The sequence below is a fragment of the Lithobates pipiens genome, unplaced genomic scaffold, assembly GCF_037356315.1.
Source record: "Lithobates pipiens isolate NorthernLeopardFrog02 unplaced genomic scaffold, aLitPip1_a1.2 Scaffold_16, whole genome shotgun sequence".
Classification (NCBI taxonomy): domain Eukaryota; kingdom Metazoa; phylum Chordata; class Amphibia; order Anura; family Ranidae; genus Lithobates; species Lithobates pipiens.
The window spans coordinates 433,395,884-433,416,002 of record NW_027507748.1 but is presented as its reverse complement, the minus strand read 5'-3'; positions in this window follow the sequence as shown (position 1 = coordinate 433,416,002).

Genomic DNA, 20,119 nt, shown 5'->3' with positions numbered 1-20,119 from the left:
AAGTGTGGTAGCCAAACAATTGTCCTGATTTTTGAAAATCAAGAGATCAAGGAATGAAATTTTATACCAATCACTGTTTACAGTGAATTTTAAATTATAGGTATTTTTGTTTAAGAGATCAACAAAAATATCTAAAGTTAACTGTGAGCCTTCTCAAATAATAAATATATTGTCGATATACCTTAGCCACACCAGTACATGACTGATGTGGCTACTGAGGTCCTCATTCGAAAAAATTTCCCGCTCTCACCCCCCCCCAGGTACAGGTTTGCATAGGCTGGCGCACAGCACGTACCCATGGTTACACCCTGCACCTGTAGGTAATGGGAGACATTTAACATAAACCAGTTGTGAGTCAAAATGAAAAAAAGTAGTTTTAGCAGAAATTCATTAAAGGGCCAGTGATGATGATCTTCCTCATAGAGGAATGTGCGTACATTCCCGACATCTGCATCTATCTAATTAGAGAGATTCAGTTAGTGGTCTACATTTTACCTGCAAGATTTTTATATAAAAAAATGTGTATTTTGTAATATTTGTTAAATAAAAACGTTGTATATATATATTTTTTAGAATTGGTGCATATAAAGATCATTCTTGTTGTACCTCTATTTAAAACTACTGTTCAGAACGTGGCACTGCTTTCTTTTTTGGATTCCCACAGTGCCATCCTGTGTTGGAGTTTTGAAAAACTTTTCTATTTGTTAACATTCAATTTGCAACAGTCCTGAGCTCAAAATTGTGTGTGATTGATGACCAAAAACTTAAAACTATATAACATTTTCATACACAGGAAAGTCTCAGCCAGGAGAAGGACGTGGCAGACAGCCTGACCAAATCACAGGTTCCTCCCCTCCGCCCTCCAACCAAAACGACCAAGAAGGCAAGGAACGTGGAGAAGACCATGGCTGTTTTCCTAAGACATGCTACTGTGGCAATTCTCATGACCCCTGGTGGCCATGAGACATTTGGATGCATCACTGCCAGTAAATTTAGAACAGATGGAGGAGGCCCAACGCACTATATGGGAGGAGATAATTACACAGGCCCTAAACAAGGGGACAAGGGGCAAACTCCCACATCAAACACACCTCTGTGATTTGAACTATGCTCCTCCACCACCTCCTCCAACACCACAGCCACCTCACCCACCACAGCAGCATGTGGAAGGAAGTCTGGAAGGAAGTGTTGAGAGTGATTGCCTGGGTTTGGTGTGGTCTGGCAAAAAATGCAGGCTGTTGTAAGAGCACAGCCTTGAGACATATATGTCATCTGCTGCTGCTCCCGATCTCCCGGAGTCCTGGACCGTATTGTGCTCCTGCCCTGGGGTACAAAAGCTTCACCAATTCCAACTGTTTCTCCATTGTTGCCTTCCTCTTTATTTTGTTATGACCTTGTGCTCACTATTAAATGAAAAAAATGTTAAGGGACAAATACTTGAATGTGTTTTACTTCAAAAAGGACAGTTTGTTTGTGAGTAGGCAGGTACATTTAAAAAAATACAATGCAAAATTAACAAGGGACACCAACATCAAGAATAAGTATCTTTGAGGTTAAAAAATACAAAAATATTTTGGAGATCACTAGAAAAAAAAGGAAAAAAATATTATTCTGGAGAACACTAGAAATAATAAAAAATACGTTGTCTGAACTCTGTGAATATCAACAGCAAAGCAACTTCATTATTATACCATTATAAAGAAGAAGAGAATGCGCTGCATTGAGAGATTTCATAATTTGCCACAGTGCAAATGTGATATCTCCATTGCGAACGCTAGTTTTACAAGAGCACTTCTGCGTACTTGATTCCAAGCATGCGTGTTTGTACTTTGGACTTCTGTGCGATGGACTTGTGTACACATGATCGGAAAGTCAGACAACAGATATTTGTTGGCGGAAAATTTGAGAATCTGCTAGCCAACATTTGTTGGTGGAAAGTCCGCCAACTTGGCTATGATCCCCAAACCTCAGTCAGACGAAACATCTTGTTCTTACTATAGACCCATATCATTACTCAACCTTGACATTAAGTTACTAGCGAAAGTCTTAGGGATCTGCTTAAATAGTGTAATGGGTTCTTTAATAAAGACCAGGTCGGCTTTATCCCACAGCGCCAAGTGGTAGATAATGTACGCAGGACTAGTTTATTAATTCAAAATGATTATTAAAAATGTTAAGGGACAAATACTTGAATGTGTTTTACTTCAAAAAGGACAGTTTGTTTGTGAGTAGGCAGGTACATTTAAAAAAATACAATGCAAAATTAACAAGGGACACCAACATCAAGAATAAGTATCTTTGAGGTTAAAAAATACAAAAATATTTTAGAGATCACTAGAAAAAAAAGGAAAAAAATATTATTCTGGAGAACACTAGAAATAATAAAAAATACGTTGTCTGAACTCTGTGAATATCAACAGCAAAGCAACTTCATTATTATACCATTATAAAGAAGAAGAGAATGCGCTGCATTGAGAGATTTCATAATTTGCCACAGTGCAAATGTGATATCTCCATTGCGAATGCTAGTTTTACAAGAGCACTTCCGCGTACTTGATTCCAAGCATGCGTGTTTGTACTTTGGACTTCTGTGCGATGGACTTGTGTACACATGATCGGAAAGTCAGACAACAGATATTTGTTGGCGGAAAATTTGAGAATCTGCTAGCCAACATTTGTTGGTGGAAAGTCCGCCAACTTGGCTATGATCCCCAAACCTCAGTCAGACGAAACATCTTGTTCTTACTATAGACCCATATCATTACTCAACCTTGACATTAAGTTACTAGCGAAAGTCTTAGGGATCTGATTAAATAGTGTAATGGGTTCTTTAATAAAGACCAGGTCGGCTTTATCCCACAGCGCCAAGTGGTAGATAATGTACGCAGGACTAGTTTATTAATTCAAAATGATTATTAAAAATGTTAAGGGACAAATACTTGAATGTGTTTTACTTCAAAAAGGACAGTTTGTTTGTGAGTAGGCAGGTACATTTAAAAAAATACAATGCAAAATTAACAAGGGACACCAACATCAAGAATAAGTATCTTTGAGGTTAAAAAATACAAAAATATTTTGGAGATCACTAGAAAAAAAAGGAAAAAAATATTATTCTGGAGAACACTAGAAATAATAAAAAATACGTTGTCTGAACTCTGTGAATATCAACAGCAAAGCAACTTCATTATTATACCATTATAAAGAAGAAGAGAATGCGCTGCATTGAGAGATTTCATAATTTGCCACAGTGCAAATGTGATATCTCCATTGCGAACGCTAGTTTTACAAGAGCACTTCTGCGTACTTGATTCCAAGCATGCGTGTTTGTACTTTGGACTTCTGTGCGATGGACTTGTGTACACATGATCGGAAAGTCAGACAACAGATATTTGTTGGCGGAAAATTTGAGAATCTGCTAGCCAACATTTGTTGGTGGAAAGTCCGCCAACTTGGCTATGATCCCCAAACCTCAGTCAGACGAAACATCTTGTTCTTACTATAGACCCATATCATTACTCAACCTTGACATTAAGTTACTAGCGAAAGTCTTAGGGATCTGCTTAAATAGTGTAATGGGTTCTTTAATAAAGACCAGGTCGGCTTTATCCCACAGCGCCAAGTGGTAGATAATGTACGCAGGACTAGTTTATTAATTCAAAATGATTATTAAAAATGTTAAGGGACAAATACTTGAATGTGTTTTACTTCAAAAAGGACAGTTTGTTTGTGAGTAGGCAGGTACATTTAAAAAAATACAATGCAAAATTAACAAGGGACACCAACATCAAGAATAAGTATCTTTGAGGTTAAAAAATACAAAAATATTTTGGAGATCACTAGAAAAAAAAGGAAAAAAATATTATTCTGGAGAACACTAGAAATAATAAAAAATACGTTGTCTGAACTCTGTGAATATCAACAGCAAAGCAACTTCATTATTATACCATTATAAAGAAGAAGAGAATGCGCTGCATTGAGAGATTTCATAATTTGCCACAGTGCAAATGTGATATCTCCATTGCGAACGCTAGTTTTACAAGAGCACTTCCGCGTACTTGATTCCAAGCATGCGTGTTTGTACTTTGGACTTCTGTGCGATGGACTTGTGTACACATGATCGGAAAGTCAGACAACAGATATTTGTTGGCGGAAAATTTGAGAATCTGCTAGCCAACATTTGTTGGTGGAAAGTCCGCCAACTTGGCTATGATCCCCAAACCTCAGTCAGACGAAACATCTTGTTCTTACTATAGACCCATATCATTACTCAACCTTGACATTAAGTTACTAGCGAAAGTCTTAGGGATCTGATTAAATAGTGTAATGGGTTCTTTAATAAAGACCAGGTCGGCTTTATCCCACAGCGCCAAGTGGTAGATAATGTACGCAGGACTAGTTTATTAATTCAAAATGATTATTAAAAATGTTAAGGGACAAATACTTGAATGTGTTTTACTTCAAAAAGGACAGTTTGTTTGTGAGTAGGCAGGTACATTTAAAAAAATACAATGCAAAATTAACAAGGGACACCAACATCAAGAATAAGTATCTTTGAGGTTAAAAAATACAAAAATATTTTGGAGATCACTAGAAAAAAAAGGAAAAAAATATTATTCTGGAGAACACTAGAAATAATAAAAAATACGTTGTCTGAACTCTGTGAATATCAACAGCAAAGCAACTTCATTATTATACCATTATAAAGAAGAAGAGAATGCGCTGCATTGAGAGATTTCATAATTTGCCACAGTGCAAATGTGATATCTCCATTGCGAACGCTAGTTTTACAAGAGCACTTCCGCGTACTTGATTCCAATCATGCGTGTTTGTACTTTGGACTTCTGTGCGATGGACTTGTGTACACATGATCGGAAAGTCAGACAACAAATATTTGTTGGCGGAAAATTTGAGAATCTGCTAGCCAACATTTGTTGGTGGAAAGTCCGCCAACTTGGCTATGATCCCCAAACCTCAGTCAGACGAAACATCTTGTTCTTACTATAGACCCATATCATTACTCAACCTTGACATTAAGTTACTAGCGAAAGTCTTAGGGATCTGCTTAAATAGTGTAATGGGTTCTTTAATAAAGACCAGGTCGGCTTTATCCCACAGCGCCAAGTGGTAGATAATGTACGCAGGACTAGTTTATTAATTCAAAATGATTATTAAAAATGTTAAGGGACAAATACTTGAATGTGTTTTACTTCAAAAAGGACAGTTTGTTTGTGAGTAGGCAGGTACATTTAAAAAAATACAATGCAAAATTAACAAGGGACACCAACATCAAGAATAAGTATCTTTGAGGTTAAAAAATACAAAAATATTTTGGAGATCACTAGAAAAAAAAGGAAAAAAATATTATTCTGGAGAACACTAGAAATAATAAAAAATACGTTGTCTGAACTCTGTGAATATCAACAGCAAAGCAACTTCATTATTATACCATTATAAAGAAGAAGAGAATGCGCTGCATTGAGAGATTTCATAATTTGCCACAGTGCAAATGTGATATCTCCATTGCGAACGCTAGTTTTACAAGAGCACTTCTGCGTACTTGATTCCAAGCATGCGTGTTTGTACTTTGGACTTCTGTGCGATGGACTTGTGTACACATGATCGGAAAGTCAGACAACAGATATTTGTTGGCGGAAAATTTGAGAATCTGCTAGCCAACATTTGTTGGTGGAAAGTCCGCCAACTTGGCTATGATCCCCAAACCTCAGTCAGACGAAACATCTTGTTCTTACTATAGACCCATATCATTACTCAACCTTGACATTAAGTTACTAGCGAAAGTCTTAGGGATCTGCTTAAATAGTGTAATGGGTTCTTTAATAAAGACCAGGTCGGCTTTATCCCACAGCGCCAAGTGGTAGATAATGTACGCAGGACTAGTTTATTAATTCAAAATGATTATTAAAAATGTTAAGGGACAAATACTTGAATGTGTTTTACTTCAAAAAGGACAGTTTGTTTGTGAGTAGGCAGGTACATTTAAAAAAATACAATGCAAAATTAACAAGGGACACCAACATCAAGAATAAGTATCTTTGAGGTTAAAAAATACAAAAATATTTTGGAGATCACTAGAAAAAAAAGGAAAAAAATATTATTCTGGAGAACACTAGAAATAATAAAAAATACGTTGTCTGAACTCTGTGAATATCAACAGCAAAGCAACTTCATTATTATACCATTATAAAGAAGAAGAGAATGCGCTGCATTGAGAGATTTCATAATTTGCCACAGTGCAAATGTGATATCTCCATTGCGAACGCTAGTTTTACAAGAGCACTTCCGCGTACTTGATTCCAAGCATGCGTGTTTGTACTTTGGACTTCTTTGCGATGGACTTGTGTACACATGATCGGAAAGTCAGACAACAGATATTTGTTGGCGGAAAATTTGAGAATCTGCTAGCCAACATTTGTTGGTGGAAAGTCCGCCAACTTGGCTATGATCCCCAAACCTCAGTCAGACGAAACATCTTGTTCTTACTATAGACCCATATCATTACTCAACCTTGACATTAAGTTACTAGCGAAAGTCTTAGGGATCTGCTTAAATAGTGTAATGGGTTCTTTAATAAAGACCAGGTCGGCTTTATCCCACAGCGCCAAGTGGTAGATAATGTACGCAGGACTAGTTTATTAATTCAAAATGATTATTAAAAATGTTAAGGGACAAATACTTGAATGTGTTTTACTTCAAAAAGGACAGTTTGTTTGTGAGTAGGCAGGTACATTTAAAAAAATACAATGCAAAATTAACAAGGGACACCAACATCAAGAATAAGTATCTTTGAGGTTAAAAAATACAAAAATATTTTGGAGATCACTAGAAAAAAAAGGAAAAAAATATTATTCTGGAGAACACTAGAAATAATAAAAAATACGTTGTCTGAACTCTGTGAATATCAACAGCAAAGCAACTTCATTATTATACCATTATAAAGAAGAAGAGAATGCGCTGCATTGAGAGATTTCATAATTTGCCACAGTGCAAATTAGTGATGGACGAACTTCCGACGGGACGTTTCGCGAACGCGAAACGCGAACGGACACAAACGTTCGCGAAAACGACCGTTCGCCGCGGGCTCCATTGACTTCAATGGGAGGCGAATTTCGCAAACCTTTAGGTCGAATTTGCGGCCACGGGGTAATTATTAGGGGGTAGCACGTAGTCCCACCACCTGGACAATAGCATAATACATGTATGAGGTGAATTTGGGATCGATAACTACAAGCATTTTTTTTTTATTTGGGAAATTGTTCTGACAATTCAGGACTATGGAGCTAATGAAGGCAATGGAGGAGAGGGAAGGTCAGGGACCAGGGTAGGCAAACAAGAGGGTGCAGGAGATACAGAGCACTGACAGCAGCACCGTAATACAGAGCACTGACATCAGCACCGTGACATACAGCGCTGACAGCAGCTCCGTGACATACAGCGCTGACAGCAGCTCCGTGACATACAGCGCTGACAGCAGCTCCGTGACATACAGCGCTGACAGCAGCTCCGTGACATACAGCGCTGACAGCAGCTCCGTGACATACAGCGCTGACAGCAGCACCGTGACATACAGCGCTGACAGCAGCTCCGTGACATACAGCGCTGACAGCAGCTCCGTGACATACAGCGCTGACAGCAGCTCCGTGACATACAGCACTGACAGCAGCTCCGTGACATACAGCGCTGACAGCAGCTCCGTGACATACAGCGCTGACAGCAGCACCGTGACATACAGCGCTGACAGCAGCTCCGTGACATACAGCGCTGACAGCAGCTCCGTGACATACAGCGCTGACAGCAGCTCCGTGACATACAGCACTGACAGCAGCTCCGTGACATACAGCGCTGACAGCAGCTCCGTGACATACAGCGCTGACAGCAGCACCGTGACATACAGCGCTGACAGCAGCTCCGTGACATACAGCGCTGACAGCAGCTCCGTGACATACAGCGCTGACAGCAGCTCCGTGACATACAGCGCTGACAGCAGCTCCGTGACATACAGCGCTGACAGCAGCTCCGTGACATACAGCGCTGACAGCAGCTCCGTGACATACAGCGCTGACAGCAGCTCCGTGACATACAGCGCTGACAGCAGCTCCGTGACATACAGCGCTGACAGCAGCTCCGTGACATACAGCGCTGACAGCAGCACCGTAAGCAGCCCCAGGAGGAAGTCAGCACAGCACAGGGATGGTGTGATCCCCTCATAATAAGAACCCCCAGGAGGAAGTCAGCACAGCACAGGGATGGTGGGAGCCCCTCATAATAAGAACCCCCAGGAGGAAGTCAGCACAGCACAGGGATGGTGGGAGCCCCTCATAATAAGAACACCCAGGAGGAAGTCAGCACAGCACAGGGATGGTGGGAACCCCTCATAATAAGCAGCCCCAGTAGAAATATGACACCGCTCAACCTCTTCAAAGAGGAGGGTAGGGGCATATAGTACGGTGTGCTTTTTTGGGTCAGGGAAGTGAGCCAAATGAATTAAGAAGGTCTGTGTGCTTGATTCCAAAAATTGTTTATAGACATATACATGGTCTACTGATCACATGTGTTGAATTCCTCCGAGATCCATGCCTCATTCATTTTTAGAAATGTGAGGTAGTTAACACTGTCGTGAGCTAGGCGAGTACGCTTATCGGTCACAATCCCCCCTGCTGCGCTGAACGTCCTTTCGGACAGGACACTGGATGAGGGGCAAGCCAACAGTTCGATTGCAAATTGGGCAAGCTCTGGCCAGAGGTCAAGCCTGCCCACCCAGTAGTCTAGGGGTTCATCACTCCTCAGAGCGTCCACATCGGCCGTTAACCCAATGTAGTCGGACACCTGACGGTCTAGGCGTTCCCTGATGCTGGATCCGGATGACACCTGTCGATGGGTCGGCTGAAAGAATGACCTCATATCCGAAGTCACCAACACATCTTCAAACCGGCCTCTTCTTGCAGGCGCTGTTGGATTGGTACCCGCAAATCCTTCTCTGGGAGTGGGAATTGCTCCTCTGCCAGCGCACGCAAAAGCAGAATGCAGCATTTCTCGAAGCAAGGCCTGGAAGTGCTGCATTCTGACAGCCCTCTGCGACGGCGGTAACATTTCCGCCATTTTGTGTTTGTACCGGGGATCTAAGTACGTTGCCACCCAGTACTGGTCCTTGACCCTCATGCTTTTTATACGGGGGTCCCTATTAAAACACTGGAGCATGAAGGCCCCCATTTGCACTCAAGCGGAAGGTATGTGGTGGTGGTGGTGTTGTTGGTGGTAGTGTCTTTGGGGGTGCACATAGCAGAGAGTGAAGAAGAGGGTGCAGATCGAGAGGATGAGGAGGGTGCAGAAGAATAAGGCTGAGTGAGCCACTCAACCAAGTCTGGTGCGTCCTTTAAAGTAATTGAACGCACCTTCTGCAACTTCCCACTTTGGCTCAAGGCTGTTGCTCCTGCCCTACCCCTACCACCCCTGCGGAAGGGCCTGCCTCTTCCTCTGCCTGTCATTTTTTAAATCACCCTGTGACAAAACTCTTAGTCCCTATACCGCTGAAGGACTGCTGCAGTATAGGGCAGCGGTCAGCAGTAGTGCACGTCAACCCTATGTATTGTGGACCGATAGCGGTCCTTACAGAACAGCAGACTGTAACGCACTCAGGCCTATGTACCGTAGCACCCTATACCAAGTTACCAGTCCTTATAAGAACTTTTGTGGACCAAGCAGGTTGTGTGTTAGTGATTAGCAGACTGTACGTCAGTCCCTATACCAATGAAGGACTGCTGCAGTATAGGGCAGCGGTCAGCAGTAGTGCACGGCAACCCTATGTATTGTGGACCGATAGCGGTCCTTACAGAACAGCAGACTGTACTGCACTCAGGCCTATGTACCGTAGCACCCTATACCAAGTTACCAGTCCTTATAAGAACTTTTGTGGACCAAGCAGGTTGTGTGTTAGTGTTTAGCAGACTGTGCGTCAGTCCCTATACCGCTGAAGGACTGCTGCAGTATAGGGCAGCGGTCAGCAGTAGTGCACGGCAACCCTATGTATTGTGGACCGATAGCGGTCCTTACAGAACAGCAGACTGTAACGCACTCAGGCCTATGTACCGTAGCACCCTATACCAAGTTACCAGTCCTTATAAGAACTTTTGTGGACCAAGCAGGTTGTGTGTTAGTGATTAGCAGACTGTACGTCAGTCCCTATACCAATGAAGGACTGCTGCAGTATAGGGCAGCGGTCAGCAGTAGTGCACGGCAACCCTATGTATTGTGGACCGATAGCGGTCCTTACAGAACAGCAGACTGTAACGCACTCAGGCCTATGTACCGTAGCACCCTATACCAAGTTACCAGTCCTTATAAGAACTTTTGTGGACCAAGCAGGTTGTGTGTTAGTGATTAGCAGACTGTACGTCAGTCCCTATACCAATGAAGGACTGCTGCAGTATAGGGCAGCGGTCAGCAGTAGTGCACGGCAACCCTATGTATTGTGGACCGATAGCGGTCCTTACAGAACAGCAGACTGTACTGCACTCAGGCCTATGTACCGTAGCACCCTATACCAAGTTACCAGTCCTTATAAAAACTTTTGTGGACCAAGCAGGTTGTGTGTTAGTGATTAGCAGACTGTACGTCAGTCCCTATACCAATGAAGGACTGCTGCAGTATAGGGCAGCGGTCAGCAGTAGTGCACGGCAACCCTATGTATTGTGGACCGATAGCGGTCCTTACAGAACAGCAGACTGTACTGCACTCAGGCCTATGTACCGTAGCACCCTATACCAAGTTACCAGTCCTTATAAGAACTTTTGTGGACCAAGCAGGTTGTGTGTTAGTGTTTAGCAGACTGTGCGTCAGTCCCTATACCGCTGAAGGACTGCTGCAGTATAGGGCAGCGGTCAGCAGTAGTGCACGGCAACCCTATGTATTGTGGACCGATAGCGGTCCTTACAGAACAGCAGACTGTAACGCACTCAGGCCTATGTACCGTAGCACCCTATACCAAGTTACCAGTCCTTATAAGAACTTTTGTGGACCAAGCAGGTTGTGTGTTAGTGATTAGCAGACTGTACGTCAGTCCCTATACCAATGAAGGACTGCTGCAGTATAGGGCAGCGGTCAGCAGTAGTGCACGGCAACCCTATGTATTGTGGACCGATAGCGGTCCTTACAGAACAGCAGACTGTACTGCACTCAGGCCTATGTACCGTAGCACCCTATACCAAGTTACCAGTCCTTATAAAAACTTTTGTGGACCAAGCAGGTTGTGTGTTAGTGATTAGCAGACTGTACGTCAGTCCCTATACCAATGAAGGACTGCTGCAGTATAGGGCAGCGGTCAGCAGTAGTGCACGGCAACCCTATGTATTGTGGACCGATAGCGGTCCTTACAGAACAGCAGACTGTACTGCACTCAGGCCTATGTACCGTAGCACCCTATACCAAGTTACCAGTCCTTATAAGAACTTTTGTGGACCAAGCAGGTTGTGTGTTAGTGTTTAGCAGACTGTGCGTCAGTCCCTATACCGCTGAAGGACTGCTGCAGTATAGGGCAGCGGTCAGCAGTAGTGCACGGCAACCCTATGTATTGTGGACCGATAGCGGTCCTTACAGAACAGCAGACTGTAACGCACTCAGGCCTATGTACCGTAGCACCCTATACCAAGTTACCAGTCCTTATAAGAACTTTTGTGGACCAAGCAGGTTGTGTGTTAGTGATTAGCAGACTGTACGTCAGTCCCTATACCAATGAAGGACTGCTGCAGTATAGGGCAGCGGTCAGCAGTAGTGCACGGCAACCCTATGTATTGTGGACCGATAGCGGTCCTTACAGAACAGCAGACTGTAACGCACTCAGGCCTATGTACCGTAGCACCCTATACCAAGTTACCAGTCCTTATAAGAACTTTTGTGGACCAAGCAGGTTGTGTGTTAGTGATTAGCAGACTGTACGTCAGTCCCTATACCAATGAAGGACTGCTGCAGTATAGGGCAGCGGTCAGCAGTAGTGCACGGCAACCCTATGTATTGTGGACCGATAGCGGTCCTTACAGAACAGCAGACTGTAACGCACTCAGGCCTATGTACCGTAGCACCCTATACCAAGTTACCAGTCCTTATAAGAACTTTTGTGGACCAAGCAGGTTGTGTGTTAGTGATTAGCAGACTGTACGTCAGTCCCTATACCAATGAAGGACTGCTGCAGTATAGGGCAGCGGTCAGCAGTAGTGCACGGCAACCCTATGTATTGTGGACCGATAGCGGTCCTTACAGAACAGCAGACTGTACTGCACTCAGGCCTATGTACCGTAGCACCCTATACCAAGTTACCAGTCCTTATAAGAACTTTTGTGGACCAAGCAGGTTGTGTGTTAGTGTTTAGCAGACTGTGCGTCAGTCCCTATACCGCTGAAGGACTGCTGCAGTATAGGGCAGCGGTCAGCAGTAGTGCACGGCAACCCTATGTATTGTGGACCGATAGCGGTCCTTACAGAACAGCAGACTGTAACGCACTCAGGCCTATGTACCGTAGCACCCTATACCAAGTTACCAGTCCTTATAAGAACTTTTGTGGACCAAGCAGGTTGTGTGTTAGTGATTAGCAGACTGTACGTCAGTCCCTATACCAATGAAGGACTGCTGCAGTATAGGGCAGCGGTCAGCAGTAGTGCACGGCAACCCTATGTATTGTGGACCGATAGCGGTCCTTACAGAACAGCAGACTGTAACGCACTCAGGCCTATGTACCGTAGCACCCTATACCAAGTTACCAGTCCTTATAAGAACTTTTGTGGACCAAGCAGGTTGTGTGTTAGTGTTTAGCAGACTGTGCGTCAGTCCCTATACCGCTGAAGGACTGCTGCAGTATAGGGCAGCGGTCAGCAGTAGTGCACGGCAACCCTATGTATTGTGGACCGATAGCGGTCCTTACAGAACAGCAGACTGTAACGCACTCAGGCCTATGTACCGTAGCACCCTATACCAAGTTACCAGTCCTTATAAGAACTTTTGTGGACCAAGCAGGTTGTGTGTTAGTGATTAGCAGACTGTACGTCAGTCCCTATACCAATGAAGGACTGCTGCAGTATAGGGCAGCGGTCAGCAGTAGTGCACGGCAACCCTATGTATTGTGGACCGATAGCGGTCCTTACAGAACAGCAGACTGTACTGCACTCAGGCCTATGTACCGTAGCACCCTATACCAAGTTACCAGTCCTTATAAAAACTTTTGTGGACCAAGCAGGTTGTGTGTTAGTGATTAGCAGACTGTACGTCAGTCCCTATACCAATGAAGGACTGCTGCAGTATAGGGCAGCGGTCAGCAGTAGTGCACGGCAACCCTATGTATTGTGGACCGATAGCGGTCCTTACAGAACAGCAGACTGTACTGCACTCAGGCCTATGTACCGTAGCACCCTATACCAAGTTACCAGTCCTTATAAGAACTTTTGTGGACCAAGCAGGTTGTGTGTTAGTGTTTAGCAGACTGTGCGTCAGTCCCTATACCGCTGAAGGACTGCTGCAGTATAGGGCAGCGGTCAGCAGTAGTGCACGGCAACCCTATGTATTGTGGACCGATAGCGGTCCTTACAGAACAGCAGACTGTAACGCACTCAGGCCTATGTACCGTAGCACCCTATACCAAGTTACCAGTCCTTATAAGAACTTTTGTGGACCAAGCAGGTTGTGTGTTAGTGATTAGCAGACTGTACGTCAGTCCCTATACCAATGAAGGACTGCTGCAGTATAGGGCAGCGGTCAGCAGTAGTGCACGGCAACCCTATGTATTGTGGACCGATAGCGGTCCTTACAGAACAGCAGACTGTAACGCACTCAGGCCTATGTACCGTAGCACCCTATACCAAGTTACCAGTCCTTATAAGAACTTTTGTGGACCAAGCAGGTTGTGTGTTAGTGATTAGCAGACTGTACGTCAGTCCCTATACCAATGAAGGACTGCTGCAGTATAGGGCAGCGGTCAGCAGTAGTGCACGGCAACCCTATGTATTGTGGACCGATAGCGGTCCTTACAGAACAGCAGACTGTACTGCACTCAGGCCTATGTACCGTAGCACCCTATACCAAGTTACCAGTCCTTATAAGAACTTTTGTGGACCAAGCAGGTTGTGTGTTAGTGTTTAGCAGACTGTGCGTCAGTCCCTATACCGCTGAAGGACTGCTGCAGTATAGGGCAGCGGTCAGCAGTAGTGCACGGCAACCCTATGTATTGTGGACCGATAGCGGTCCTTACAGAACAGCAGACTGTAACGCACTCAGGCCTATGTACCGTAGCACCCTATACCAAGTTACCAGTCCTTATAAGAACTTTTGTGGACCAAGCAGGTTGTGTGTTAGTGATTAGCAGACTGTACGTCAGTCCCTATACCAATGAAGGACTGCTGCAGTATAGGGCAGCGGTCAGCAGTAGTGCACGGCAACCCTATGTATTGTGGACCGATAGCGGTCCTTACAGAACAGCAGACTGTAACGCACTCAGGCCTATGTACCGTAGCACCCTATACCAAGTTACCAGTCCTTATAAGAACTTTTGTGGACCAAGCAGGTTGTGTGTTAGTGATTAGCAGACTGTACGTCAGTCCCTATACCAATGAAGGACTGCTGCAGTATAGGGCAGCGGTCAGCAGTAGTGCACGGCAACCCTATGTATTGTGGACCGATAGCGGTCCTTACAGAACAGCAGACTGTACTGCACTCAGGCCTATGTACCGTAGCACCCTATACCAAGTTACCAGTCCTTATAAGAACTTTTGTGGACCAAGCAGGTTGTGTGTTAGTGTTTAGCAGACTGTGCGTCAGTCCCTATACCGCTGAAGGACTGCTGCAGTATAGGGCAGCGGTCAGCAGTAGTGCACGGCAACCCTATGTATTGTGGACCGATAGCGGTCCTTACAGAACAGCAGACTGTAACGCACTCAGGCCTATGTACCGTAGCACCCTATACCAAGTTACCAGTCCTTATAAGAACTTTTGTGGACCAAGCAGGTTGTGTGTTAGTGATTAGCAGACTGTACGTCAGTCCCTATACCAATGAAGGACTGCTGCAGTATAGGGCAGCGGTCAGCAGTAGTGCACGGCAACCCTATGTATTGTGGACCGATAGCGGTCCTTACAGAACAGCAGACTGTAACGCACTCAGGCCTATGTACCGTAGCACCCTATACCAAGTTACCAGTCCTTATAAGAACTTTTGTGGACCAAGCAGGTTGTGTGTTAGTGATTAGCAGACTGTACGTCAGTCCCTATACCAATGAAGGACTGCTGCAGTATAGGGCAGCGGTCAGCAGTAGTGCACGGCAACCCTATGTATTGTGGACCGATAGCGGTCCTTACAGAACAGCAGACTGTACTGCACTCAGGCCTATGTACCGTAGCACCCTATACCAAGTTACCAGTCCTTATAAGAACTTTTGTGGACCAAGCAGGTTGTGTGTTAGTGTTTAGCAGACTGTGCGTCAGTCCCTATACCGCTGAAGGACTGCTGCAGTATAGGGCAGCGGTCAGCAGTAGTGCACGGCAACCCTATGTATTGTGGACCGATAGCGGTCCTTACAGAACAGCAGACTGTAACGCACTCAGGCCTATGTACCGTAGCACCCTATACCAAGTTACCAGTCCTTATAAGAACTTTTGTGGACCAAGCAGGTTGTGTATTAGTGTTTAGCAGACTGTGCGTCAGTCCCTATACCGCTGAAGGACTGCTGCAGTATAGGGCAGCGGTCAGCAGTAGTGCACGGCAACCCTATGTATTGTGGACCGATAGCGGTCCTTACAGAACAGCAGACTGTACTGCACTCAGGCCTATGTACCGTAGCACCCTATACCAAGTTACCAGTCCTTATAAGAACTTTTGTGGACCAAGCAGGTTGTGTGTTAGTGATTAGCAGACTGTACGTCAGTCCCTATACCAATGAAGGACTGCTGCAGTATAGGGCAGCGGTCAGCAGTAGTGCACGGCAACCCTATGTATTGTGGACCGATAGCGGTCCTTACAGAACAGCAGACTGTAACGCACTCAGGCCTATGTACCGTAGCACCCTATACCAAGTTACCAGTCCTTATAAGAACTTTTGTGGACCAAGCAGGTTGTGTATTAGTGTTTAGCAGACTGTGCGTCAGTCCCTATACCGCTGAAGGACTGCTGCAGTATAGGGCAGCGGTCAGCAGTAGTGCACGGCAACCCTATCTATTGTGGACCGATAGCGGTCCTTACAGAACAGCAGACTGTACCGCACCCAAGCCTATGTACCGTAGCACCCTAGACAGACCAAGTTACCAGTCCTGATAAAGAGCTTTGTGGAACAAGTGAGTTGTGAATGATTAGCAGACTGCAGCAGAAGGGCAGCAGTCAAGTATAATATTCTTTCTATATTTGGAAGAAAGAATATTATACGTGTACAAGCCTATTACCGTACCACTGATACCAGTCCTGAAAAGAACCTTTGTGGAACTAATAGTAACAGCAAGTCTTTAAAATTATCCTCACTGCCTGACACACTGCTTCCTGCCTGTCCCTATACAAATTGGCAAAAAAGAGTAGGCTGGAACGATTAGCTGGAACAGCTCTTTTGTGGACCTGATAGTAACAGCTAATGATGATGATGATGATGATGATGAAGAAAGACTAATCTGGCTGAGCTGTCCCTAAAATAGCAGCATACAGCGCTCTGTCCCTTTATCTAAACTGACAAAAGAAACTCAGGCTGCTGACCTAACACCTATACCAGTCCTGAAAAGAACTTTTGTGTACCAAATAGCTAGCGTTTTCTCTGTCCCTACTCCACACAGGATCCTTTCCCTACAGTGACAGAAGAAAGAATGTAAAATGGCCACCGGATCGGGTGTATTTATAGGTTAGGGGGAATGTCCAAGTGTCCATGAGCTGTCATGTCTCAATTGGTTGTCCTGTAACACATGATAAACGTGTCACGAAAGGTTAAAGTTCTTGTATACATTAAACACGTAAGTCCGCCGGGGCGAACGACGGAAAAAGGCGTTCGAACCCGCGGACGGCGAAAGTCGGAAATTCGCCGCGAAACGACCGCCGGGCGAACCGTTCGGCCATCACTAGTGCAAATGTGATATCTCCATTGCGAACGCTAGTTTTACAAGAGCACTTCCGCGTACTTGATTCCAAGCATGCGTGTTTGTACTTTGGACTTCTGTGCGATGGACTTGTGTACACATGATCGGAAAGTCAGACAACAGATATTTGTTGGCGGAAAATTTGAGAATCTGCTAGCCAACATTTGTTGGTGGAAAGTCCGCCAACTTGGCTATGATCCCCAAACCTCAGTCAGACGAAACATCTTGTTCTTACTATAGACCCATATCATTACTCAACCTTGACATTAAGTTACTAGCGAAAGTCTTAGGGATCTGCTTAAATAGTGTAATGGGTTCTTTAATAAAGACCAGGTCGGCTTTATCCCACAGCGCCAAGTGGTAGATAATGTACGCAGGACTAGTTTATTAATTCAAGCAGCTAAATCACAGCAAATACCCATCTGTCTCTAATCTTTAGATATCAAAACAGCATTTGATATTATTTTGTGGCATTACCTACATTTTGTCCTGCAGCGTTGGGGATTTGGTCCCTATTTTCTTAGCTGTGTCTCCTCATTATACAAAAATCCCAAAGCTTACGTTAAAAATGCTAGATACAAATCAAACCTATTTGACATATGTAAGGTTACGTATCAGGGATGTCCACTTGTCCCACTCTTATTTTCCCTACTTATTGAATCCCTTGCTCAATCAATCCATACTGACCTCTTTAATAAAAGTCTAGATTTAGCTGGTCACCAACATAAACTTTGCCTATTTGCTGACGATATCTTAATCTTTATGTCCTCCCCTCTTATTTCTGCTTATAAACTTGATCACTTTGCCCACATATCTGATCTAATTATTAACTCTCAAAAATCTATAGACTTAAATATATCTTTACCTCATATTATACAACAAGCGCAAACATTCCTCCCTTTCTCATGGTCCACTTCACGCCTTCTTTACCTAGGGATAACTCTCACACCCAATCTTTCTGACATTTTTACTGCCAATTATCCTCCAATCCTGCATCAATTTATATAATCTTCTGACACAATGGCCCCCTCTACCATAATCTTGGATAGGTAAAATTAATGTATTAAAGATAGCTATACTGCCCAAAATTATTTTTCTTTTTCGAGCTTTACCTATCCCTGTCCCGGCATATTTTCTCACAATACTGCAATGTAAGGCATTAACTTTTGTTTGGGGCTCCTTGAAGCCCCATCTGCCCAAACACACTCTTTACTAGGGATGAGCCCGATGTTTGACTCAAACGTAAGTTCGAGTTGAACATCAGGTGTTCGCCGAACAGTGAACAGTGAACAATATGCAATATGCAATCTTTACGGCAAATTTGAAAGCCATTAGAACGTTAAATTCTATGGGACACTAACATGAAAAATCAAAGTGCTAATTTTAAAGGCTTATATGCAATTATTGTCATACAAAGTGTTTGGGGACCTGGGTTCTGCCCTCAGGGGACAGGTATCAATGCAATTTTTGTTTTTTAAAACAACATTTTTTCAGGAGCAGTGATTTTTTTAATGCTTTAAGTGAAACAATAAAAATGAAATATTCTTTTAAAAATTGTGCCTGGGGGTGTCTATAGTATGCCTGTAGTGGCACATTTTTCCTGTGTTTAGAACAGTACCACAGCAAGATGACATTTCTAAAGGAAAAATCATTCCAAACTGATCTTGGCTGTAATGAATTGTTGGGTCTCAGCAATATAGATAAAACTCATTAAAAAAAATGACATGAGGGTCCCCCCAGTCCATTACCAGGCCCCTTGGGTCTGGTATGAATATTAAGGGGAGCCCTGAACCACAATGTAAAAAGAAATGCTAGGGGGTCCCTTAAAATCCATACCAGGCCCTTCAGATCTGATATGGAAATTAAGGGGAACCCTGCACCACATTTTTTTAAAAATGGCGTAGAGGCCCCCAAAATCCATACCAGACCCTTTTCTGAGCATGCAACCTGGCAGGCCACAGGAAAAGAGGGGGGCAAGAGAGCGCCCCCCTGAACCGTACCAGGGCACATGCCTGAGCCTTTTTTATTTTTTGGTCCACCGGGCGGCGTGATACTCCTACAACCTACTCCCACAACCACCAGGCAAGGGTTGTGGGGGTGAGGCCCTTGTCCCCATCAACATGGGGACTAGGTGCGTTGAGGTCAGACCCCAAAGAACCCTCCCTATGTTGGGGGCATGTGGCCTGGTACTTTTCCTGCGGCCTGCTAGGTTGCGTGCTCGGATAAAGGTCTGGTATGGATTTTGGGGGCCCCTATGCGATTTAAAAAAAAAAAATTGGCACAGGGTTCCCCTTGAAATCAATATCAGACCTGAAGAGTCTGGTATGGATTTTGGGGGACCCCATGCCATTTTTTTTTAATTTGTTGCAGGGTTCCCCTTATTTTCCATATTAGACCTGAAGGGCCTAGAATGGATTTTAGGGGGATTCCCAAGCAATTTTTTTACTTTTTTTTCAGGGGCCCCCTTAATATTAATACCAGACCCAAAGGGGAGGACCCCGTGACATTTTTTTTAATGAGTTTTATCAATATTGCCAAAACCCGACAATTCATTGTAGCCACAATCAGTTTTAAATGACAATTTTTCCTTTAGAATCTTGTCACTCATCAGTACCCATCAATGCAACCTATCTGTGTCCATCAGGGCCACCTATCAAGGCTGCTTCATCAGTGACCAATAGTGCAGCCTATCAGCGCCTATCAGTGCCACTTCATCAGCGCACATCAGTGAAGGAGAAAAATTACCTGTTTGCAAAATGTGGCCTGGGCAGGAAGGGGGTATAAATTCCCAGTAAGCAAGGGGTTAAATGTGTTCATTAGCATATGAAACATATTGAAGTGTAATGTGCCACTGGTGGGCATTATCTAGGGGTTAGTTGCTTTAGAAGAGTTTATAGCGTATCATCCTTTTGATTAAAGAAGTGGGCATTGTGCGTTAAAAAAATAGAGAAGGCCTTTGCTTACTGGCAGAAAATAGTAATACATGACTAACAAGTGGAAAAAAATGTAATGCCAACAA